The sequence below is a fragment of the Macaca mulatta genome, chromosome 11 (genome assembly GCF_049350105.2).
Source record: "Macaca mulatta isolate MMU2019108-1 chromosome 11, T2T-MMU8v2.0, whole genome shotgun sequence".
Lineage (NCBI taxonomy): Eukaryota > Metazoa > Chordata > Mammalia > Primates > Cercopithecidae > Macaca > Macaca mulatta.
Genome location: NC_133416.1, coordinates 24,793,597 through 24,820,313, shown reverse-complemented (window position 1 = coordinate 24,820,313; position 26,717 = coordinate 24,793,597). Strand labels below are relative to the sequence as shown.

Below are 26,717 nucleotides of genomic sequence, written 5' to 3'. Positions count from 1 at the left end.
ATCTGTTAGGTGAGTTTTTTGAAGGCAGCACATGGTTGGTTGGTGAGTTCTTTTCCATTGGTTCTGTATCTTTTAAGTGGAGCACTTAGGCATTTACATTCAATGTTAATATTGAAATGTTACTTACCATTGCATTGATCGTGCTCTTTGTTGCCTATGTACTTTGTTTTGTTTGCTGTTTTTGCTTTTTTAACTTATACTTTTGTTTTATAGGTCCTGTGTGATTTATGCTTTAAAGAAGTTCTGTTTTGATGTTTTTCTAGGGTTTGTTTCGGGATTTAGAGCTCCTTTTAGCAGCTCTTACAGTGTTTGCTTGGTAATGGCAAATTCAGCATTTGTTTATCTGAAAATGACTGTATCTTTCCTTCATATCATGCTTAGTTTCACTGGATTTAAAGTTTTTGGCTGATAATTGTTTCTTTTGAGTAGGCTGAAGATAGGGCCTCAATCCCTTCTAGCTTGTAGGGCTTCTGATGAGAAATCTGCTGTTAATCTGATAAGTTTTCCTCCATAGGTTACCTAGTGCTTCTGTCTTACAGCTCTTAAGATTCTTTCCTTCATCTTAACTTTGTATAACCTGATGACAATGTGCCTAGGTGAAGATCTTTTTGCGGTGAATTTCCCAGGTGTTCTTTGTGCTTCTTGTATTTGCATGTCTAGGTTTTTAGCAAGGCTGGGGAAGTTTTCCTTAATGATTCCCCCAAATACTGTTTTCCAAGCTTTTAGAATTGTCTTCTTCCTGAGGAACACGGATTATTCTTAGGTTTTGTCATTTAACACAATCCCAGATTTCTTGGAGGCTTTGTTCGTATTTTCTAATTCTTTTTTCTTTGTCTTTGTTGAAGTGGGTTAATTTGAAGACCTTGTCTTCGAGCTCTGAATTTTTTTCCCACATGTTCAATTCTATTGCCAAGACTTTCCAGAGCATTTTGCATTCCTAAAGTGTGTCCAAAGTTTCCTGAATTTTTGATTTTTTCTTTAAGTTACCTATCTCCTTGAATATTTCTCCCTCCACTTCTTGTGTCATTTTTTGGATTTCATTGCATTGGCCTTCACCTTTCTCTGGCCCCTCCCTGATTACCTCAATAACTAACATCCTGAATTGTTTTTCAGATAAATAAGGGATTTCTTCTTGGTTTGGATCTACTGCTGGTGAACTATTGTGATTTTGGTGAACTAGTGTGATTTGGGGGGGGTGTGGCATTGGTGAGCCTTGTTTTGTCACATTACCAGGATTGGTTTTCTGGCTCCTTCTCATATGGGTAGGTTCTGTCAGAGTCTAGGGCTGAAAGATGTTGTTTGGATTTTTTGTCCCATGGAGTGTTCTGTTGATGTAGTACTCTTCCGCTTTTCCTGTGGTTGTGGCTCCCTGTGAGGTGAACTGCAGTGATTGTTGTCTCTCTTCTGGGTCTAGGCACCCAGAGAGTCTACCCAGCTCTAGGCTGGTACTAGGGGTTGTCTGCACAGAGTCCTGTGATGTGAACCATCTACGGGTCTCTCAGCCATGGATACCAGTGCCTGTTCCAGTGGAGATGGCAGAGGGTGCAATGTACTCTGTGAGTGTCCTTAGCTTTGGTGGTTTAATGCTCTATTTTTGTGCTGGTTAGCCTCCTGCCAGGAATTGGCACTTTCCAGAAAGCATCAACTGTAGTAGTGTGGAGAGGTACTGGTGATGGGCGGGGCCCTAGAATTCCCAAGATTATATGCCCTTTGTCTTCCACTACCAGGGTGGGTAGGGAAGGACCATCAGGTGGGGGCGGGGCTAGGTGTGTCTGAGCTCAGACTCTCCTTGGATGGGTCTTGCTGTGGCTGCTGTGGGGCATGGGGGTGAGATTCCCAGATCACTGGAGTTGCGTACATAGGAGAATTATGGCTGCCTCTGTTGAGTCATGCAGCTTGTCAGGGAAGTGGGGGAAAGCCAGCAGTCACAGACCTCACCCAGCTCTCACAGAAACCAAAGGGCCAGTCTCACTCCCGCTGTGCCTACCGCAACAGTCCTGAGTCTGTTTCCAGGCGGAGGGTGAGATGGGCTTGAAAACTTGCCCAAGGCTTTCTGTCTCCTAGCTGTGAAAGAAAAGGGCTTTAGTTCTTCCCCTGCCTGTGAAGTCTACAAGCCAGATTTGCACCCTCCCCCAAGTTCTGGCCAGGAGGTTTCTCACCCCATTCAAATTGTTACAAAGTTCAGCCAGAGAATTCCTTCTCCCTGTGGAGTTTTACCCTCTGCTCTTCTGGCCACCCTCCTGATGGATCCCTGTGGTGCCAGGCAGGAATGGGCTGCTTGGGGACCCAGTGAGCTCCCAGGGCCTTTCAGCTGCTTTCTCTACCCCTGTATTTTGCTTGGCTCCGCTCTCTAACTTGACTCAGCTCCAGGTAAAGTTGGAAACTTCTCCCACAAACAGACCTTCAGCTTCTTCAGTGGGGGTGTGTGTTCAGGAGAGGAGGGTCTCCCTTTCCAACTTCCACAGTTGGGGCACTCACAGTATTTAGGGTGTCTCCCGGGTCCTGCAGGAGCAATCTGCTTCCTTCAGAGGGTCTGTGGGTCCTCTCAGGATTGCTGGTTTGTTCTTGCAGCTGATCTGGAGCTAAAATTCACAATGCAAGTCTCTGTACGCTGCTCTCTCCAGAGCTGCAATCCAGTCCATCCTCCCAACTGCCATGATCCCTACATGCTAAAATTTATTAATCTTTTAAGTATTTAATTTTGTATGTCTGTTGGCTTCTGTTTTAACAAATTCTTCCTTGCTACAAAGTCAAAATTTATTGGAGTATATTGAGGTCTAGTTATATGAGAAAAATTTTACCTGTTTTGTATGTGGAATTCCATAAATTTTGAAAAGTACTTGTAGTTGTGTAACCATCATTTTAATCAAGATCTAGAACATTTCCATCACCCAAGAAAGTTTCTTCCTGCCCCTAAGTAATGAATCCCCTCTACCAGCACCCAGCCCCTGAAACTGGTGATCTGTTTTTGTTCCCAAGTTTACCTTTTCAAGAATGTTATATAAATGGAAAAATACGGAATGTTTCCTTTTGAGTCCAGCTTCGCTCACTTAGCATGATATATTTGAGATTCGTCTGTATTGTTGCATGTATTAGCACTTAATTCCTCCCTTTATTTCTGAGTAGTGTTCTATCATATGGATGCAGCACAATATGTTTATCCACTCACCAACTGGTGTACACTGGGTTGTTTCTAGTATTTGGAGATTATTGATAAAACCCTACAAACTTTCATGTACAGGTCTTTTTGTGAGCATACGTTTCCATTTCTTTTGGATCAATACCTAAGGGAAGGATTGCTTATCGTATGTGTCATATGATAAGTATATGTTTAATGATATGAAATTGCCAAACTGCTTTCCAAAGTAGCTGTACCATTTTACATTCCCACTCACAATGTATGAGGGTTCTTTTTGCTTTGCATCCTCACCAGTGCTTGATATTCTCAGTTTGGTTTTAGCTATTCTAGTAGGTGTATCTCACTGTGGTTTAAATTTGCATTTTCCTAATGACTAATAATATTATGAGTAATTTTTCACATGCTCATTTGCTATCCACATTTCTTCCTTGGTGATATGTCTGTTCAAGTCTTTTGATTATTTTTGTATTTTAAATTGGTTTGAGTTTTGATTGAGTTCCTTGTATATTCTGTATATCAGTGGTTCCTTTTTTAAATAAGATATGTGTTTTGTGGACATTTTCTTTCAATCTGTGACTTGTCTTTGCATTCTTTTAACATTATCTTTTAAGGAACAGAAGTTTTTAATTTTGATGAAGTGATGAAGTCCAATTTATCATTTTTTAATTTTGTGGTTCATGCTTTTTGTGTTCCACCTAAGAAATGTTTGCCTAATGCAGATCACAAAGATTATCTGGAAGTTTCAGAGTTTTTAGCTCTACATTTAGGTGTGTGATCATTTCAAATTATATTTGTTTATGGTGTCAGGTTTGGTCAAGGTTGATTTGTTTGTTTCTGCATATAATGTTCAGTTGCTCCAGCACTATTTGTTGAAATGAGCAGCTTTTCTTCGTTGAACTGATTTGACATCTTTGTTGAAAATTGTTTGGTCACATAGATATGAATTTATTTCTGGAGTCTGTCATGTGTTCTGCTGATCTACATGTCTACCCCTTTTCCAATACTGCACTGTCTTGATTCCTGAAACTTAGAGTTACTCTGCAAATAAAGGAATGTAAATCCTCCGACTTTGTTCACATTTTTCAAATAAATTTTTTGGCTATTCTAACTTTTTTTTGTGTTTTTTTTTTTTCTCCATAAAATTAGAGCAGGCCTTACAATTTTTATTTTAAAAAAGCCCCAAGCTGATATTTTTGATTGAAATTGTGTTGAATCTATAGACCAGTTGAGAGAGCATTGACAACTTAACAATATTGAGTCTTCCAATTCATAATCATTGTGTTACCCTCTGTTTATTTGATTCTATCATCAATGTTTTAGAGTTTTTAGCACACAAATCTTATTCATCTTTGGGGGCATTATACCTATTTCAAATCTATTTTGGTTTTCTTATAAATGGTACTGTTTTAGTTTTAATTTTAATTTCCAGAAATTATTTATTTTTAGTATATACTAATATAATTGATTTTTACATCCATCTTATATCCTGCAGCCATTTATTAATTTTAGTATCTTTTTGTAGAATCATTTCTGAGTTTCTATCAGTGGAATTACCCATTGTCATGATTACAAATGGTAACAGTTTTATTTCTTTCTTTTCAATCTGGATGATTTTTGCTACTTTTTCTTGTTTCTTATTAAATTGGCCATATTAATAATTATTTTAGTAAATTATTAAGTACAATGTACAGTGGTAAGAGTGGACATCCTAGCCTTGTTCCAGCTCTTAGGGGGAAGGCATTTAGTATTTCACCATTAACTGTGATGTTATCTGTGGGGTTTCCAAGAATAAACATTTTGTGAAATGTTTATTCTGCATCTATCAATGTGATTACATGGATTTTCTTCTTTAGTTTTCTTCTTTAGTTTGTTGATATCATGAATTACACTTATTGATTTTTAAAAACTAAACAAAATGTTCCCTCATCTTCTACTTTACAGAGGAGTTTATCTACAATTGACGCTGTTTGATCCATAAATGTGTGATAGAATTTGCCGGTAAAGGCATCCAACACTTGAGTTATCTTTGTTGGCAGGTCTTTATGAATTAAATCTATTAATATATATAGGGCTATTTAGGTTATCCTTTTGTTTTTGTATAGGCTTTGGCAGTTTGTGTCGTCCAAGAAATTTGTCCCTTTTTTCCTAAATTGTTGAATTTATTGGCATAAAGTTATTCATAATATTATCTTCTTATTTTTTAAAATATCTGTAGAATCTGTAGTGATATGTCTGCTATTATTCCAGATATTGGTAATTTGTGTCTTCCTTTGTTTTTTTCCTCAATCAGGTCAGTTTGGATAGAAGTTCTTTTCATCTATTGATCTTTTCAAAGTACTGACTTTTGATGTCATTGATTTTTTCCCTATTTTTCTCTGTTTTGGTTTTGTTTCTGCTCTTTTTTTAAAATTAAAAATATATTTAGGAGGTACAAGTGCAGACTTCTTACATGTGTCTATTGCATAGTAGTGAAGTCTGGGCTTTTAGTGTACCAATTACCCAACCAGTGAACATTGTACCCGACAGGTAATTTTTCACCCCCACTCCTCTTCCTACCTCCCACATTTTGTAGTTCCCAATGTCTATTATTCCACTTTCTATGTCCATGTACACCCATCGTCTAGCTCCTATTTATAAGTGAGAGTATTCAATATTTGACTTTCTGTTTCTGAATTATTTCACTTAGGACAATGGCCTCCAGTTGCATCCATGTTGCTGCAAAAGACATGATTTCATTCTTTTTTATTGCTGAGTAGTATTCCATGGTGTGTGTGTGTGTGTATGTGTGTGTGTGTATGTGTGTGTGTATATGTGTATATGTGTATGTGTATATACATATACACACACATACACATATACATACACACATACACACACACACATACACATATATATACACACATATACACACACACACACACCCTGGAGATACATATATACACACACAAACACAGACACACACACACACACACACCATGGAATACTACTCAGCAATAAAAAAGATGTATATATATAATATATATCCATATATATCACATTTACTTTATCCAGTCCTCCACTGATGGACACTAAGGTTGATTCCATATCTTTGGTATTGTGAATAACTGCTGTGATAAACATGAGTGCGGTGTCTTTTTGAATAATGATTTATTTCCCTTTGGGTATATACCCAGTAGTGGGATTGCTGGATTCAATGGTAGTTCTATTTTAAATTATTTGAGAAATCTCCATTCTACTTTCCAAAAAGGTTGTACTAATTTACATTACCACCAACAGTGTACAAGCATTCTTTTTTTCTCCACATCCTCACCAACATCTGTTGTTTTTAGACTTTTTATAGTAGACATTCTGAGTGGTGTAAGATGATATCTCATTGTGCTTTTAATTTGTATTTCTCTGATGATTAGTGAGGTTGAGCAGTTTCATATGTTTGTTGGCTGAGTAATATCGGCCTTATAGCATGAATTAGGGAGAATTCCCTTCTCAATTTTTTGGAATAGTTTCAGGAAGGTTGGTATTAGTTCTTCTTTGTATGTTTTGTGGAATTTAGCTGTGAATCCCTCTGGTCCTGGGATTTATTTGGTTGGGAGTTTTTTTGTTTTGTTTTGTTTTACTGATTCAATTTTGCTACTCATTATTGGTCTGTTTAGGAGTTTCATTTCTTCATGGTAAAATCTCAGGAGGTTGTGTATTTTCAGGGATTTACCCATTTCCATTAAGTTTTCCAGAGTATGCCTACTCTTATCTTTATTAATTCCATTTTCTAAATGCCTTTAGTTTAATTTGCTCTTTTTTTAAAGTTTCTTAAAGTGGAAGCCTAGAGCATTTATTTAAGGCTTTTCTTCTTCTCTAATGTAAGCATTTAATGTAATACATTCCCCTTTATATACTACCTTAACTAGAGCCACACATTTTGATACTGTGTTTTCTTTTATAATGAATTCAAATATTTTATATTTTCCCTTTTAACTTTTGCTTTGACACATGGATATTTAAAAGGGTGATGTTTAATTTCCAAATATTTAGGTACTTTCCAGATATATTTCTGTTGTTGATTTTTAGTTTCATTTTTGTTCAAAGGACATACGTTTTATGACTTCAACTCTTTTAAATGTATTAAGACTTACTTTATGGCCTGGAATATAACCTATCTTATTGGATTTTCCATATTTTAGAAAAATGTTTATACTCCTTTTGTTGGATGGTGTTTTCTGTAAGTGGCAATTAGGTTAAATTAGTTGATAGTGTTGTTTAAGTCTTCCATAGTCTTACTAATTTTTTTTGTTGTTGAGATGCAGTCTTGCTCTGTCACCCAGGCTGGAGTGCAGTGGTATGATCTTGGCTCACTGCAAACTCTGCCTCCTGAGTTCAAGTGATTCTCATGCCTCAGCCTCCCGAGTAGCTGAGACTGCAGGTATGGGCAACCACAATTGGCTAATTTTTGTATTTTTAGTAGAGCAGGGTTTTGCCACATTGCCCAGGTTGGCCTCAAACTCCTGGGCTCAAGCCATCTGCCCGCCTTGGCCTCCCAAAGTGCTGAGATTACAGGAGTGAGCCACCGCGCCTGCCCAGTCTTACTAATTTTGTTTCTACTTGTTCTCTTGACACTGAGAGAAGAGTATAGAAGTCTGGAGAATAGTGGTAGTTTATCCTATTTCACTTTTCTGTTCTATTAATTTTTTGCTTCATTTATTTAGAAACTCTGTTGTTAGATGCATATACATTTAGAATTATGATATCTTCTTGGGGAATTGAACCTTCTATTATTATGCTGTGTCCCTCTTTATCCCTGTTAATGTTCATTTTATAGAGGTCTACTTTTTGTGAAATTAGAAGAGCCACTTTAGCTTTTTTTTAGAAAAAACAATTTATCTTTTTTTTTTTTTAATGTTTCTTTTTTTTTAGCCAATCTGTATTTTTATATTTAAACTTGGATTTCTTATAGACTGTGTATGGTTGGTTTCTTTTGTTTTTTCTAATCTGACAATCTTTGTTTTAGAAATAACCTAAAACAAAGGTTTTAAGTAACCTAAAACAAAGATTTTAAGATTAGAAAAATATTTATTTTAGTGTAATTATTGATAGAATTATATTAAACCTATATTTTAATGTAATTTAAACCATTTATTTTAATGTTATTAATAGGATTATATTAAAACCTACCATCTTGCTAGTTATTTGCTATTTGTTCCATATGTTCTTGGTTTCTTTTTATCCATTCTTTCTGTCTGCTTTCAAATCAATTGCATATTTTTTTTCTGATTTTATTTTATCTCCACTATTGGCTTATAAGTTGTGTCTCTTCTTAAGTAAGTTTTAACGGTTGTTCTAAGCTTTTCAACATATGCTTTTAATTTATCACAGTCTACCTTAACATAATATTACAGTACTTTGTACTTAAGCTAGCAGAATTAGTTTGTGTTTGTAGAATATTCTCTGAACGATTTCAATCAACTTTATTATTTACTTTTTACATTCTTCTTCCTTTAGATTTTATCAGTGTTTTTGATTCTAGCTTCATGGGATGAATGCTTAGTGTATTTATTGTCAGTCTTAGTTTCTAATAAGTATATTTGAAGTTATAAATTCACCTACAATTTCCCTACTAGCATTCCAAAAGGTTTTTTTAAAACTTTTATTTTAAGTTCAGGGGTACAAGTGAAGGTTTGTTACATAGGTAAACTTGTGTCATGGGTGTTGCTGTACAGATTATTTCACCACCGAGGTATTAAGCCTAGTACCCATTCATTGTTTTTCCTGATCCTCTCTCTCCTCCCCTTCTCCATCCTCTGAAAGGCCCCAGTGTGTGTTGTTCCCCTCTATGTGTCCATGCTGTTCTCATCATTTAGGTTCTACTTGTAAGTGAGAACATGCAGTATTTGGTTTTCTGTTCCTGTGTTAGTTTGCTGAGGATAATGACCTACAGTTTCATCCATGTCCCTGCAAAGGACATAATCTTGTTCTTTTCTGTGGCTGCATTGTATTCCATGGTGTATATGTACCACATTTTCTTTATTCAGTCTATTATTGATGGGCATTTAGATTTATTTCATGTCTTTCCTATTGTGAATAGTGCTGAAATAAACATATGTGTGCATGTGTCTTTATAACAGAATAATTTATATTCCTTTGGGCATATACCAAGTAATGGGATTGCTGGGTCAAATGATATTTCTGTCTTTAGGTGACTGGGGAATTACCACACTGTCTTCCACAATGACTGAGCTAATTTACACTCCCACCAACAGTGTATAATTGTTCCTTTTTCTCCACAACCTCGTCAGCATCTGTTATTTTTTGACTTTTTAATAGTAGCCATTCTGACTGGTATGAGATGGTATTTCACTGTGGTTTTAATTTCCATTTCTCTAATGATCAGTGATGTTGAGCTTTTTTAAATATGATTGTTGGCCACATGTATAACTTCTTTTGAAAAACGTCTGTTCATGTCCTTTGCTGACTTTTTAATGGGTTTTTTTCTTATAAATTTGTTTAAGTTTCTTATAGATGCTGGATATTAGATCTTTGTTGGATGCATAGTTTGCAAAATTTTTCTCCCATTCTGTAGGCTGTCTTTTGGCTCTGTTGATAGTTTCTTTTGCTGTGCAGAAGCTCTTTAGTTTAATTAGATCCCATTTGTCAATTTTTGCTTTTGTTGAAATTGCTTTTGGCATCTTTGTCATGACATCTTTGCCTATGCCTATGTCCTGAATGATATTGCCTATGTTGTCTTTCAGGGTTTTTGTAGTTTTGGGTTTTACATTTAAGCCTTTAATCCATCTTGGATTAATTTTTGTATATGGTGTGAAAGGGGTCCAGTTTCAATCTCTTGCATATGGCTAGCCAGTTATCCCAGCACCACTTATTGGATAGGAAGTCCTTTCCTCATTGCTTGTTTTTGTCAGACTTGCCAAATATCAGATAGTTGTAGTGTGCAGTTTTATTTCTGGGTTCTCCATTCTGTTCCATTGGTCTATGTGTCTGTTCTTGTACCAGTACTATGCTGTTTTGGTTACTGTAGCCCTGTAGTGTAGTTTGAAGTCATGTGGCATGACACTTCTAGCTTTATTCTTCTTGCTTAGGATTGACTTGGCTATTCGGGCTCTTTTTTGGTTCCATATGAATTTTAAAACAGTTTTTTCTATTTCTGTGAAGAATGTCAATGTCAATGGTAGTTTAATGGAAATAGCATTGAATCTATAAATTTCTTTGGGCAGTATGGCCTTTTTTTTTTTTTTTTTTGAGATGGAGTCTCGCTCTGTCGCCCAGGCTGGATTGCAGTGGCTGGATCTCAGCTCACTGCAAGCTCCGCCTCCCGGGTTTAGGCCATTCTCCTGCCTCAGCCTCCGGAGTAGCTGGGACTATAGGAGCCCACCACCACGCCTGGCTAGTTTTTTTTTTTGTATTTTTTAGTAGAGACGGGGGTTTCACCATGTTAGCCAGGATGGTCTCGATCTCCTGACTTCGTGATCCGCCCGTCTCGGCTTCCCAAAGTGCTGGGATTACAGGCTTGAGCCACCGCACCCGGCCCAGTATGGCCATTTTAATGATGTTGATTCTTCCTATCCATGAGCATGGAATGTTTTTCCATTTGTTTGTGTCCTCTCTGATTTCTTTGAGCAGTGTTTTGTAGTTCTCCTTGTAGAGATCTTTCACCTCCCTAGTTAGCGTATTCTTAGGTATTTCATTTTTTTGTGTGTGACAATTGTTTATGAGAGTTCATTCGTGATTTTGTTCTCCGCTTGACTGTTGTTGGTGTAGAGGAATAGCATTCCAAAAGTTTTATGCAGTGCTTTTATTTTTTTACTCTGAATACTTATAACTATCACTATGATTTCTTGATTAACCTATGAATTGTTTAGAAGTGTATTTTCAGTCTCCAAATGTATAGTTTATTTTTTCCACTTAGTTGTTTTTCTAATTAATTTGCATAATGATAGATATTGTTATCTAAATAACAATTTTTTTGAAAATTGTTGAAAATTTACTGGTGGTTTGCCTTTTTACTTTGTAATTTCATGTATGTTTGAAAAGAAAATGCATTATTTGTTGCATGCAAAGTTATATATCTTTATCATCTATCATCTATCATCATGTATCTATATAATCAAGCTTGTTAACTATAATTAAATCTTCTATATTTTATCAATATTTTTGTCAACATGCTCTATCGATTTCTGAGAAATGTGAATGTAGTATATTAATTACATTGATGGTGTGGGGAAGGGGAAAAAACTTTTTTCTTTGGGTTCGGTGGCTGGGGCCCTCCAAATTAGACTGGCAAACCAGTATAATGTTCTGTTGTTAAATGCATTAAAAGCAGAAAAAGTTTGTTATTGCATATGCATATAGAGGCCATTATAGAAAATTAAAGACACCAAAGAAGTGATAGGACTGAGGGCTTATATACTTTTTTTTAACAAAGAATGATAAATTGTGGAAATGTGACAAGAGAAAGGAAAAGGAAGTTTGTGCTAGGAGAGGTAAACTGTGGGAAAGTGATTTGGAAATACATGGGGAAAGTAGTGGAAGACAAAGGTCATTTTAGTGGGATTTGTTTCAGCCTGATCTTGGTGTTGACTTTTTACCTTCTTCATGACTGTAAAACTCTCTCAAGAGAGGAGATATATGGTAGTCCTGGTTTCTCAAAGTTGCTGCTTTAGTCAGATAAGAAAAGCCTTGAAAGGGTTTCTATCTGTATCTGTTGGTTCTCATTTGCCTCCAACCCAAAATATTCCTTATACCGAAGTGGCATATTTTGGGGTGGCATATTCTAATTCTCTTCAGTGGCCCCAATTAAATGCCTCTGTAAAACCACGTGTTTAGCAATGTTACATTGCAGCTCCTGCTGTCAAGATGTGACATCAGTTTCCCCGCGCGTTGAGTTTGGGCTGGCCTTCTATCTTGCATTAAACGATAGAATACAGAGAAGTGATGATGTGCCCACTCTGAGCCTGGATCACAGAGGTATTGTGGGTGCTTTTGCTTTCTCTCTGGAACATCTATTATCTCATGCCAATCAGCCTTATCTGGTCTGCTCGAAGGGAAGAAACTTTGTCGAGCAGAGATAAGACATCTCAGTTGTGCCTATCTTACATTTGAATTAGCCAACTGATGAATAGGTGCTATGAACAAGAATAAATGATAATTATCTTAAGACAGTGAGTTTGGGGGTGATTTTTTTTCAATGAAGCAATAACTAACTGATATATTGCATAAAGATTTTCCACTCTAGTTATGCAGTTGTCAATTTGTCTTTATAATTCTGGCATGTTTACTTTTTATATTTTGAGACCATGACTTTAGATGCATGTAACTTTATAATTTTGATATCATCTTTGTTGTTTATATCCTTTAGCAATGTAAATGTGTATTTCACTAATGTTAAATGTGTTCCCGTTAATGCATTTAAAAGATCACCTTTTTTTCTTTTTTCTTTTCTTTTTTTTTTTTGAGACAGAGTCTCGCTCTGTCTCTCAGGTTGGAGTGCAGTGGCGCAATCTCAGCTCAAAGCAAGCTCTGCCTCCCGGGTTCACGCCATACTCCTGCCTCAGCCTCCTGAGTAGCTGGGACTACAGGCACCCGCCACCACGCCCGGCTAATCTTTTTTGTATTTTTAGTAGAGGCGGGGTTTCACCGTGTACGCCAGGATGGTCTCGATCTCCTGACCTCATGATCTACCCGCCTCGGCCTCCCAAAGTGCTGGGATTACAGGCGTGAGCCACCACGCCTGGCCAAAAAAAATCACATTTTTATTTTGAGCAGTTCTATTATAAGCATTAATATACCAGTTTCCTTTGGAATAATTTTTTGCCTGGTACACTTTTTCTCCAACCAATTATATTTAAATTCTCTGTGGTTTTTTGTTCCAATTGTGCCTCTTATATTTTGTCCACCATTTCTTTTTGTCTTTTTTTTCTTTCTCTGTTTTCTGTTGAACTGATCAAGTTCTACCTTTGTTTTTCTCTTTTATCATTTGACAATTTAGGTTTCAAGAAAAGAATATGTAATATCATGCTTTTCCACCTGCGTGTTCTGAAGCAACTGAGAGATGAATAAGAGGGTAAGGCAGATAAAAATATCAAATGCCACCTTTATTATTAACAAAGACTTGGAGAATTTGACTTTAAGTCTATTATCCCTGAGTTTGGCAGACTTACTTAGTCACTAGCAGTGGTGAGAAATTGCAGGACTCCTTAGGGAGGAGCAGAGCAGAGCAGAATCTACATTCTCTGTTGGGAAGCAGATGCCAAGAAGAGAAAGGAGATCAGAAGAGTGTGGGCTAAGTGTTCAGCCGCTTCTCCCAAACTGCCATGTAGAGAAGCCATTTTGTCTCCCTCAGGGAAGAGTGAGAAGGGGTGGCCTGAGAGCCCAGAAGTACTACTTTAATAAAAATCCCACCTAGTGGGGGCATAAGTGTTCCATGAAAATATGTCATGTATTCTATATCTATTCTTTCAGTGATTACTCCACATTTTAAATATATTGTATTAGGTTCCTGTGGTTGCTGTAACAAATGACTACAAATTTGGTCCTTTTAATCAAAGCACATTTATGCTTTTATATTCTGGATGCCAGAAATCTGAAAGCAATTTCACTGGACCAAGATTGGATGTCAGCAGGTTTGTGGTCTTTCCAGATGCTCTAGGGGGTGTAAATCTATTTCCTTTCCAGTCTCTAGAGCATCATTCCTTGCATGCCTTGGCTCGCTGTCCTTCCCTCCATCTTCAAAACCAGAAGCTTAGCATCTTGCCTCAGATGCGTAATCACATCACCCGTCTTTACTGTAATCAAATCTCCTTCTTCCTCCCTCTCATATGGATACTTGTTATTACGTTTAGGGTCCACCTAGATAATCTAGGGTAATCCCTCCATCTCAAGATCCTTAATTTAATCACAGCTGCAAAATCCTTTGCCATATAAATGTAAAATTCACAGTTTCTGGAGATTAGAACATAGATATCTCGGGGGGGGGGTCATTATTCAGTTTATCTTGCATATAAAATTGTACATTTTTAAGGTGTGCAGCATGATACTTCCATATACATATCTTGATATATCCATACATGGTGAAATGATAACAACAGTCAAGCAGACAAACATACCCATCATCTCATATAAGTATCTTTTTTCCTCCTGTGGTAAACGTATCTAAACTCCACTCTTTTGGCAAATTACTGGTATACAATACATTATTACTAACTATAGTTCTCATGTTGTGTATTAGATCTCTAGCCTTATTCATCCTACATAACTACAATTTTGTTCCTTTTGACCCACATCTTCCCATTTATTTTTAATATTTTGTCTAACAAGTTTTGTCTCTCTAACAACTTAGACTGTCTCTGTCTTCCCAATAGACAAACCCTTAATATTAAGTGAATACAAAATAACTACTATCAATTAAGAAACATTTCCACAATCCTAATTTAAATCTATATCCACTTCTTGAATTTGATAATGTGTTTGTCAAATGATTCAGAATATTTGATAAGGTTGGCTATGTGTTTCTCTTTGCTAAACACTGGAATCATTTTATTATGTTTCATCAACTCTTATCTGGGGAATTTAATTAGAGAAATTTAAAAAAAGTGTACTAAAAAAAGTGTACTGTCACAGCAAAAATAGATACTGTATATTTGAAGACTTGCCTACAGTACCAATACAGTGCTTTTATAGTGATGGCTTTTTGAAGTAGATTCAAGTATAAATGGTTAACTGGAAAACTTGATATTTCCAGTAGTGACATTTTCTTGACAGGAAATTATTTATTTGAGATTGTTCAAGGGAATTGATGAAATCCCTAGAGAAGATGACATGTGAAGTTCAGAATGAATAATGTCCCAGCATCTATAATGATTAGAAAAGTTTTTCTCTTCCTTTTGTATTGCAGTCAGTCACAAGCAATATTTTATTCTCATGGATAAGATTTTCAAAGAAACTGCTAGAAGTCAGGTTGAGGGAACAGGATAAATTCTTTTTGGCATAAGGCTGCAGGTAACTATTCCATATTCTATGAGAAATAAGCGCACACACATATGTTTTGACAGCAGAGTAGCCTCATTTAGTTATTCTTGTCTGCCTTAGGTGATCATTTTCTAGGCTTATTTAGAGAAACTGCCCTATTTACAGATGTTGTTCCTATCTTCTTACCACTGTCTGAAATTGAGGAAAAAAAAAATTTCTACTTTTACCTCTTCACACTCAGTTATGCTGGATGGACCTCCTCAGAATTTAAACTGGTCAGTGTCTTAATTCTCCACTTTGAAATAAAGTACTCAGTCATTATTGACTCCCAGCATAGATATTAGAAATACTTAGTGGTCTATGAGATTTTACTCCACACATGGGCACAAATACCTCATTTACTGAAGTGGTTAGAATGAGGGAAATAACAGCTGAAGCTTCAATTTGTAATGGGTGGAAGAAGATGAGGAGGGACTGGGCTCAGTAGATTGATTGCTATTTGTCCCCTTGGGCGTTTTTCAGAAAACCTTTTCGTATTTATCCTTACCATGTTCCAGAGGCACAAATAAAGGATCTCTGCTTAATGGGTTCCAAGTACAGACCAATTTTCCTTGACTAGAGACTCACTGGAATGGACACAGGCACCACTTTACCCTCAGATTTTAGTTAGTCAACAATTAATAACCAGTTCATAGTTGGTTTTATATATTGTCTCAGTTGACCTTGGTGTATTAAGAAGAATTCAACCGCTACCAGCACAGAGATTGGTATGTAATAAGGGTGCTGTAAATATTTATAACATGTTATAAATAAATAAAAGTTTTTCTTTTCTAAAAAAATTAAAATTCTTTATTTAGGGTTCAAGATAGACTTTTAAGCATAAAGCCTTTTAAGCTAAAAATCAGTTAATTCTCTTAATGTTTGTTTGTCTCTGATGGCCTGTTACCATTTTAAGATCATCCTATTTGAGTTTGCATTACATTGTTTGTGTGTATGTGTTGGGGAGGGTGTTTTGACATTTTATTATTCTTTGCTCCCTATGTTTTAGAATCTTTTAAAATTATATCATTTCTTTTTTAAATATTATTTCTTCTGGAATCTTGTTTTTTAGAATTACAACCTGATATTTTGAAACTAAGGTCACTGGCCATGAATCTTTTAACTAATCCCTTCACAAACTTTCTAGTTTTAAATACCTGCTATTTAAACAGCAATCAACCAGAAAAAAAATTCCAATGAGGTCAATTATCCCTTGGCCCAAATCCCAAATTGATACATTCTTCAATTCTAATGTAGGCTTTGTCTAATCATTTAATACTTTGGCAAAAGTTTTGAAGAGTAAGAAAGTTGACATTAAGCATTTATGGGTTTTTTTGTTTGCATTTCACAAGAATTTTTGATTCGTTCTCCCTGTCATTTATCAGATCAGAAGTTGGATGTGTTTTGTTGCATAAAATACTACCCACGTACGACAGTTACATTTCCATTTCAGATGACCAGATGAAAGAGTAGTTTCCTTCAAAGCCCACAGTCATTTTGGAATGGGAATTATACCACGAGTGAAATAAGAAACTGTAAATAGGCTTTGGCACAACGATTGTACTCTCAGGCGCCAAGTTTTGTTGGCAAGAATTCTGGTAAGCAGGAGACTCTTGTAGTTCTGGCTCTTCCACTCATCTGGTATTATGACTTCTTCAGTTTAAAGTCACCTTTTCCAGAAAATGAGAACCTTGACAATGCAAGTAGCCACCCAGTCACTCTCTTTCACATCTCCTAATTTTAATTCTCTACATAGCCCTTATTGCTCATTACTGGGTATTTTTCTTGTTTGTTTCTTTTGATTATCTTCGTAGAATCTAAACTTCAGGGACTTTACAAAGGAATATACTATGTCTCATTGAATCTAAGGTGACATCAATGGTGAGATGCATCATTATGTTGGGGATGTAAGACTGCAGTCACAGCTCATTGCAGCCTTGTTATCCCAAGCTCAAGCAATCCTTCCTCCTTAGCCTCCTGAGTAGCTGGGACTACAGGTGCACACTACAACACCTGCACCCAGCTAAATTTTGTATTTTTGTAGAGATGAGGTTTGGCCATGTAGCCCAGGCTGGTCTTGAACTCTTATGCTCAAGCGATCTGCTCACCTTGGTTTACCAAAGTGCCAGGATTATAGGCATGAAACACTATGCCCAGCCTCTTCAGCATTTTCAATGAAAAGTTGCCAATATATGGTATTTTCGACATGATATCATTGTTTGTGGCATCAAGAGTATTGGTGAAGCTGAATTTCTGAAAATATTACTCCATTATTGTCTTTGACATTTTCTTCCCAGATGGTGACATTCCTTCTTTTAAGTTTTGATGCTTATGGGCCATCAATGTCTGGCAGACAGCAACTGTAAGACTCACCCTAATTTGAGATGTGGAATTGTGAAAAATTGAACATCTCAAAATTGAAAAAATAAGGGTTATAGGTACTGATATGGTTTGGCTCCATGTCCCCACTTAAACCTCATGTCCAATTGTAATCCCCACATATTGAACGAGGGGCCTGGTGGGAAGTGATTGAATCATGGAGGCAGACTTTCCCCTTGCTATTCTCGTGATAGTAAGTTCTCAGGAGACCTGGTTGTTTGAAAGTGGGTAGCACCTCCCCCTTCCCTCTCTTGCTCCTGTTCCACCCATGTAGGATGTGCCAGCTTCCCCTTTGCCTTCTGTCATGATTGTAAGTTTCCTGAGGCCTCCCCCAGCCATGCTTCCTGTACAACCTGTGGAACCCGGAGCCAATTAAACCTCTTTTCTTTATAAATTACCCAGTCTCAGGTAGTTCTTTTTTTTTTTTTTTTTTTTTTTTGAGATGGAGTTTCACCTTGTCGACCAGGCTGGAGTACAATGGCGTGATCTCGGCTCAGTGCAACCTCTGCCTGGCAGATTCAAGCTATTCTCCTGCCTCAGCCTCCTGAGTAGCTGGGATTACAGGCACCTGCCACCATGCCTGGCTAATTTTGTATTTTTAGTAGATACGGGATTTCACTATGTTGGCCAGGCTGGTCTCGAACTCCTGACCTCAGGTAATCCACCCTCTTCAGCCTCCCAAAGTGCTGGGATTACTGGTGTGAGCCACTGCACCTGGCCTCAGGTAGTTCTTTACAGCAATGTGAGAATGGACTAATACAGGTACTCAATAAATAAGTAATTTTCAAATACTTGAATATATGACTTTTGTCAAATCTATGTGTCCTTGGGCAAGCCAGTTTATTCCTTAAGCTATATTTTTCCCATTCAGAAAAGTAAGATGTTGGCCTAGAAGTCCTCTAAGAGCCCTTTTGGCTAAAAAAGAAAAAAAAAGTACATGCTTTGTAAATGGCTGGAGTTCATAAATGTGAGGATGTATAATTTTAGTGAACTATTAAAAGTATTCTGTCCAGTCTGGTCTTCAAGGATTTAAATTTCCTGGTCAAACAAATGAGAATACCACCCAGCTGTTCTATTAGACAGTTGATGAGGTGACAATTGAAGGGTGAGGATTCTTGCCACACTTAGCTGACCCCTTTCTCTTTCCCTGGCTGCAGCTGGTTAGTATACAGTGCGCAGAGCACTGCCATTAGAGAGAGAGAAAAACAATGAGAGGCTTTACACATGGGAAGAAAGGTATTCTTAGCCTCAATATGGCCCAGTTCCCAGGATGTGGGGAAAAGATAACCTCTGGACTCTTTGCCAAGGTGAGGCTCCAGTCAGAGAGCAGGCCTCTGGTTGCAGCCATGGTGGACTCTCAGGCCAACCGAGGAAGAGCTGGCCTGGCAGCAGGTGACCCAATGGGCAGATGTTGAGAAACCTTGTTTGCCAACTACCATCTATCTGTGCTCAGCCACAGGGTCCTATATCTGCAAAAGTGACTGAATGGTCACTTTCTAAGTGACTATTCATAGAATTGCTCCTTTATTTTTATTTCTTTATTTTTTGAGATGGACTCTCGCCCTGTAGCCCAGGCTAGAATGCAGTGGCGTTATCTCAGCTCACTGCAACCTCCACCTACCAGGCTCAAACAAGCCTCCCACCTCTGCCTCCAGAGTAGCTGGGACTACAGACGCCTATCATCATGCTTGGCTAATTTTTGTATTTTTAGTAGAGATGGGGTTTCACCATGTTGGCCAGGTTAGTCTCAAACTGCTGACCTCAAGTGATCTGCCTGCCTTGGCCTCCCAGAGAGCTAGGATTACAGGCACAAGTAACCACCCCTGGCCAGAATTGCTCCTTTATAAAGCCTTGTGTAAATGTCAAAAAACTGGGGCAGGGGGTGGGGGCGATTCCATGATTCACCAGATAACCCGTATAAATGCATACCATCTAACTAAAAATACACATTTTTAAGCCAGTTAATCTTCATGGCCTTCAATTTGCTATCCATGGACCTGTACTGTGTTTCAGAAGGCTCTATCTTGGATACAGTGACCTTCTGCACATCAGTGAAAGGACTGAAACTTGAAGAAGGAAAATTGGGATCCATGTCTACTTTGTTTCCCACATGTTATTCTGTTACCTCAAGTATCTGACTCCATTGTAATTCATTGCTTCTTGTCTGTTTCTTTCCCTAGGTTATGAGATGGTCCACAGAGAACTGAGTAAGAACAATGGTATACTTTATTAACTAAAATGATCACATCTTGCTTTATTATTTATTTGTTTTTTTTTTTAACTATCCTAGAACAGATAATGTATTGTAGTTTGTTGCCTCGGGAAAGATTTCATTCTGCTTACGTGACACAGAGAGAAGCTGGCTTAAACTTCCCTTGGATCCTTCCTATACTTGGCTTTGTGCTAAAGAGTCACACAGTTGTGGGAATCTTGCAAGCATAATTTCAATTTCTACTTTCAGATCAGAATCAAGGAAGGATTAGAAAGGAGTCCATTTCAAAATGTATAGACCACTTCAGAAATACTTATTCTATCCTACCTGTTCTGAATATATTAAATTTATTAAAAACGGCTAAGTACCCTGCCAAATTTTTTGTTAATATTATAATCAAATATACTTAGTTATTGGTGTCTCCGCAACCACTGAAAATGCCATGCAATTATAAACAGAATATGTTTTCTCATTTGAAATGGCAAAGCCCCAGAGGTTCTAATAGCCACCCTCTTACAGATACATTATTCATTGTAAACTAGCTTTCTAGAATCCTAGATTATGGAGAACTAAGTATCTTCTATATTTTAAACCACGTGTATGTTAATGTATATAATGAGCATTTCAAATAATCTTTTTGCTTCTGGTCAACTTTTTATTTTTATTGTTTTAATAATAAAGGCGGCCGGGCATGGAGGGTCACGCCTATTATCCCAGCACTTTGGGAGGCCAAGGAGGGTGGATCAACTGAGGTCAGTAGTTCGAGACCAGCCTGGCCAATATGGCAAAACCCCATCTCTACTAAAAATACAAAAATGAGCTGGGTGTGGTGGCACACGCCTGTAATCCCAGCTACTCGGGAGGCAGAGGCATGAGAGTCGCTTGAACCTGGGAGGTGGAGGCTGCAGCGAGCCGAGATTGCCCCACTGCACTCCAGCCAGGGTGACAGAGTGAGACTCCATCTCAAAATAATAATAGTAACAATAATAATAATAATAATGATATAGGCACTGAACATTTTGGAAAAAACTTAAGAAATAAGAAAAACAACAAGTTAGGGAAGTTTAACTGACAAAGCATTTAACACAATTCATTATAAGATGAATGACAAGTAAAATGGAAGATGAATAAGAGATTTATTTAGTGCATCAACTGTTAAAATGCAGGTCTTTATGGCTTATGCTTCTGTATAGATGCTAGGCCCCAAAGGGAGGTCTATTTCCCAATTAAAAACATGAAAAACACCACTCATCAACTGCAGGGAATACTTTTGAGATTAGATGCTAGGCATTGCACAAATGGAAGCTTTCCAGAAGACAACATACAGAATGACATGTTGGGAGGGGGTTCAGGAGGTCACCCAGATCAGTCGTCCTTTGTTACAATTTTTAGGGAAGGATATTCCAAAACCGGTCTGACGTTTACGTGCCCAAAGACCATGAGAAATCTTAAAATTTTGTCACACAATGACTATAGAGAAAAGTTTTTAAAAAGTCCACAACAAAGTAGATACAATTGTATAGAAACATCTAGATCATAGAGCTCCCCAGATCAAGCCCTCTCTGTTAACCCCACCACCCCGTGTTTTCTCATTATGTTTAGACTGAAATTAAAATCCTGCAAGATCCTGTATGAATTAGCGCCTGACTCCTCTGACATCAGAGTCTTCCACTTTCTCCCAGGGTCCCAGTTTCCTCTGTTTCAAATACTGTGCGGTAGCAATAATGTATCTCTTGTTCATCACTGCACATCTACAAAATATCTTCACAGCAACACCTACATTGATATTTGATTGGATATACCTCATGTTTTAACTGTTTGATAAATATTTCTACAAATTTACAAAAGATTAAAAAGTTATATATATATTTGAGTGGATATATATGTATATAATTATTGTAATAGTGATGTTTTATGTGCTTCAAAGTTCCTTTATATGTTTTTTTCCCCTTTCAGTTCTATCTTGTTTCCTAGTTTCTTGAAACTCCCACATTCTTGATATTAGATTACTAGAACACTAGCAGCGGATAGAAGTCATTGACAAAATAGATGAATCACTCAATGTGGCTTGGTACTGGCACTGAAAAAATAGATTGACACAGCAATAGAAGGGAAGAATGTGTTTATTGCTGTCAGAAAATACCTGGAAATATCAGTTTCTCCAGTCAGAGAAGTCAGACTCCAAGTGAGTATTTCAGCACAGTCTTTCTGGAAGCAAGGTAATACAAGCATACAGATGCAAAATGGAATGACTCAGCAACCAAGATTCAATCAGCCTAAGGCATAGAAGCGGCATTTAGGGGGAACTGTGAATGACAGACACCAGCTCCAAATCAGAGCAAAATGATATGTCCTTAGACTGAAAAGTTTCTTGTCTTTTTTTTTTTTTTTTTTTTTTTGAGACAGAGTCTTGCTCTGTCTCTCAGGCTGGAGTGCAGTGGCACCATCTCCGCTCACTGCAAGCTCCGTTGCCTCCCGGGTTCATGCCATTCTCCTGCCTCAGCCTCCCGAGTAGCTGGGACTACAGGCGTCCGCCACCACACCCGGCTAATTTTTTTGTATTTTTAGTAGAGACAGGGTTTCACCGTGTTCGCCAGGATGGTCTCGATCTCCTGACCTCGTGATCTGCCCGCCTTGGCCTCCCAAAGTGCTGGGATTACAGACATGAGCCACCACACCGGGCCAGTTTCTTGTCTTTTTAAGCTTCATTTGAGCCAAGGTAGTGATAGCACTTTCCATCATGGCACCACCTAAGGAGAGCAGAAACTCTGGGCTAATGTGCCATGGACAGGAAGGATAGTCAACATGTGCATTCAAATTCTGTTCACGCTTCTGCTTTGAACCAAAGTCATTTTCTAGGTTGAGTGAAAACGACCTTACCTGACTCGTCCTAGCTCTGATTCCAGCAAATGCCACAAGCCGAGTATTCTCCACCCAGGCTGAGCTCACTCACTCAGCTCTGAGCATTCTCTCCCCAACTTGTGATATAACAAAACACAGAGAGTGCCTATAGGCATTTTACATATCTCTGAGGTTTAGGTGTGAAATGCAACGGTTTGGTTTCAAAGCCCAGATGACTGTTTGCAGAGTGTGACGGAACTGTGAGCAGCTGGAGGGTGATACATCCTTCTCCCCACCAAATTTCTATCAGCAAGCATTTAAAGGAGATACTGGCCTAGCTCACAACGGACTAACCTCCCATGATTTATTGTGCAGCAGACCGTTTTCTCCAAAATTGACAACACGATATTTTCAGCCCCACATAGTTTTCAAGAATCTCACCTTTGCCTACCAAGAAATGGACTAGGGCTCTTCCACTTGAAACTGAAAATAGAACGGAAAATAAAGGAAAGAAATGTTGCACAACTTCTGAGGCTAGGTCCTAGAAGATGATAGAGTCAGTTTCTCTCTCTCTCTCTCTCTCTCTCTCTCTCTCTCTCTCTCTCTCTCTCTCCTTCTCCACATTCACCTTGGAAAGCTATCCATCATGTTTTCAAGAAGCTCAAGCTGGCTTGTGTGAAGAGAACACACAAAGCAGCCGTCAGCTCCAGCCACAGTCTCAGCACACAGCAGCCTTGCTGCCAGACATGAGAGAGTGAATTCAGCTGAATCCAGCCCTCAGTCGGCTATGCAGCTATTGGGAACTAATACAGATTTCATGCTTTTTGCTCATTAACTTTCATTCTGGCAGGTTGCCATAGCCAAATTCTACAGAGTTTGCTTTGGGCTTTTGTCTGTGTCATGCACTCCGCTGGAGATGCTCTTTTCCTTTTCTTCTAAGCAAATACAAATTCTTCATTTTTACTTCTTAACAGAACTCGCAAATCTCTTCTGTAAGGACTGGTGCTGTTCTCTATATTCTGCATATCCCTACACACAGTGAACTCTTTTATATTGGACTTATTTGCATTCATGTGTGTTTTGTTTTTCTTTCTCTTTGCTTTTTCCCACAGGGCCACGTCTTAAATTTTTAATTAGACTGCTAATGACTGGAATTTATAGGAGGGGTAGTGTGGAGGTTGTGGGGTAAGTATTTGGTTCAAGGCCCAGCCTGCTCAGGTCCTTGTACTGGTTCTACCACTTTACTGGCAGCATGCCTGGAAACAAGCTACTTCGAAGATACTTCATGTCTCTAGGGGTCAGGGTTCTATCAGAGAAACAGAAAGGTAGGATATGTATGTGTAGTCCAAAATCTGCAGGACAGCCTGACAGGCCTGTAATGCAACCCACAGGCAGAATGTCTTCTTCCTCAGGAAAATCTCAACTGATTGGATAAAGTCTACTCACATTACGGAGAATAATTTTTTAACATCAACTGATTACAGATGTTTAAGCACATCTACAAAATACCTTCTTAGCAACACCTAGACTAGCATTTGATTGAATAGCTGGGTACTATAGCCTAGCTTAGCTGACTCATAAAACTCATAAAAGTCCATCACAGTATCTCTGTGACTAAATTTCTTCATTTGTAAAATGGGACAATTATAGTACAGGGTGACTATCCCTTACCTGAAATGCTTGGGACCAGATGTGTTTCAGATTTTGGATTATTTTTGGATTTTGAGATATTTACATACACATTATGAGATATTTTGGGGATGGAACCCAAGTCTAAACATGAAATTCATGTATGTTTCATATACACCTTATAGGTACAGGCTGAAGATAATTTTATGCAATATTTAAAAATAATTTTGTGCACAAAAACAAAGTTTTATTTTTATTTTTTAATTTTTATTCTTTGTTTTTCAGACAGGGTCTCAGTGTGCCATCCAGGCTGGAGTTGCAGTGGTGCGATCATGGCTCACTGCAACCTCAACTTCCCTAGCTCCAGCAATCCTCTCACCTCAGTCTCCTGAGTTTGGGACTACAGGCATGCGCCACCATGCCTCACCAATTTTATTGTGTTTTTGGTAGAGACAGGATTTTGCCATGTTGTCCAGACTGGTCTCAAGCTCCTGAGGTCGAGCAGTCCACCCACCTCAGCCTCCCAAAGTGCTGGGATTACAGGTATGAACTACCATGCCCGGTCAAAACACAGTTTTGTTTTGACCCATCACATGAAGTCAGGTGTAGAATTTTTCACTTGTGGTGTCATGTCAGTTTTCAGAAAGTTTCAGATTTTAGAGCATTTCAGATTTTGGATTTTCAGATTAGGAATGCTCAACCTGTAACACTTCATAAAGTGTCCTAGCCATATATGACAGTGACTGCCACATATTAAGTGCTATGTAAGTGTTGGTTATTACTATTACTTCTTTGTATGAATAGTTAGTATGCTAAAATACTTGCAGTTTTCCTGATTAAGTCTTATAGTACTATTTCTTTAAAGAATGCTACTTTTGTTTTGCTGTAAGAATCTTGACAGACGAGTGTATAGAATTAACCCAACCCTGGTTTCCAAAAGTCATAACACATTTTTCTTTTATGACATATGTTTACAAGAACTTTTTACAGAAAGACTTCTTGAGAGCAGCTGAACCTGCATTGCCATAATAAGAGGATTAGCCATAAAGGATATAAAGAGATGTATGTTTCTAGCCACTCCTCGTTAAGGAGCTGTTCGTAACCCTTGATCAATGAGCAAGGAAACTGGTTCTGCTCTGGTCTAGATTTTTCTTCCAATTTTAGGTTTCCTCTCAGGGGTCCCACAGAATATTGAGATGGCTCCCTCTTGAATCCAAAAGCCTTATTACCAAGCCCTAATCTTTATTAATGTAAATATTTAAGTACAAATACAAACACTAAGTCTTTGTCAGTTGATTTCTATGGAAGACTTTGCTTCACCCCAACTTGTGCTAATAAATCTAGGCTTCTTGCTTTCCAGAGAAGCCGAGATGGCAGCATGATGTCAATACTGTAGTTTAGTGCTTCTCTCTGGCACTGGGGCAATTTGTCTTATGTTTCTGTTCTTCCCAGCAGCTACTGTCTCCTTAGATGCAAGAATGAGATGAAGGCTTATAGCCCAACTGTCGGCAGAAATAAGAACTTCCTCATTGTGGTACACACTGAAATGAATCCTTTATTGAGTTCACCACACCACATTCTCTGTTCTGTACTCACACCACTGTTGACATCTTAACTGGAGCCTCATGGTATATTACTGTTTACTGGATCATCTTCAATGATGAAACCAAAAGCAAAAAATGAAAAAAACACCAGATATGTCTTCAGTGCTTTTGTATTAAATATAATACAGACATGCAACTTTTTCTACCTGTGTTTACGAGTAAAATAAGCTCATACTGTTCCTGTTAAAAATTTGCCAGTAAGAAAAATAACTTAATATGATGGCTAGCTGTTTAACGTCTCATAAATATTAAGCAAGGATAATTGTCAAAAACAAATAAATTAAATAGATGTAAGTAAAATAAAAGTATATAAATAACATTTTCAACAGTAATTCTATCTACTTAAAAATAGTTACTCGAATATTTTCGTAACTTATACCTCTAAAGTTATATTAAGTGAAATGATGGATATTCATTCACGGTCTAGATCATTTCCAAATAAGATAAAATATAAAAACATTAATTGCTAAACATAGTTTATTTGCTTTTGGCTTTGAAGGAGTTCAGAATACACCATCCCCAAAATATGCTGAACTGGCATATTAACTATTTTGAATTAAAGGCACATGAAAAATAGCATAGGTAAAAACAAAAACAAAAACACTCTGATTCGTCTTTTCTTTCTTTTTTTTTTATACTTTAAGTTCTAGGGTACATGTGCACAATGTGCAGGTTTGTTACATATGTACACATGTGCCATGTTGGTGTGCTGCACCTATTAACTCGTCATTTACATTAGGTATATCTCCTAATGCTATCCCTACCCCTTCCTCCCACCCCATGACAGGCCCCAGTGTGTGATGTTCCCCACCCTGTGTCCAAGTGTTCTCATTGTTCAGTTCCCACTTGTGAGTGAGAGCATGCAGTGTTTGGTTTTCTGTCCTTGTGATAGTTTGCTGAGAATGAT

At 37.7% G+C, this 26,717-nt stretch overlaps 1 long non-coding RNA gene across 3 annotated transcripts; it reads left to right on the top strand.

Annotated features, from left to right (window-relative positions):
* Window positions 1–26,075, top strand: LOC107000812 (uncharacterized). 3 transcript variants are annotated; one of them, XR_013400931.1, is made up of 6 exons: window positions 1–42; window positions 13,128–13,202; window positions 16,599–16,743; window positions 19,705–23,762; window positions 24,492–24,749; window positions 25,659–26,075. It is a non-coding gene; the product is annotated as an uncharacterized LOC107000812 (long non-coding RNA). The 3 variants fall into 3 exon arrangements; XR_013400930.1 differs by having other exon boundaries at window positions 19,705–24,749; window positions 25,662–26,075; XR_001447959.3 differs by having other exon boundaries at window positions 19,705–24,749.
* Window positions 26,076–26,717: the final 642 nt, after the last annotated feature.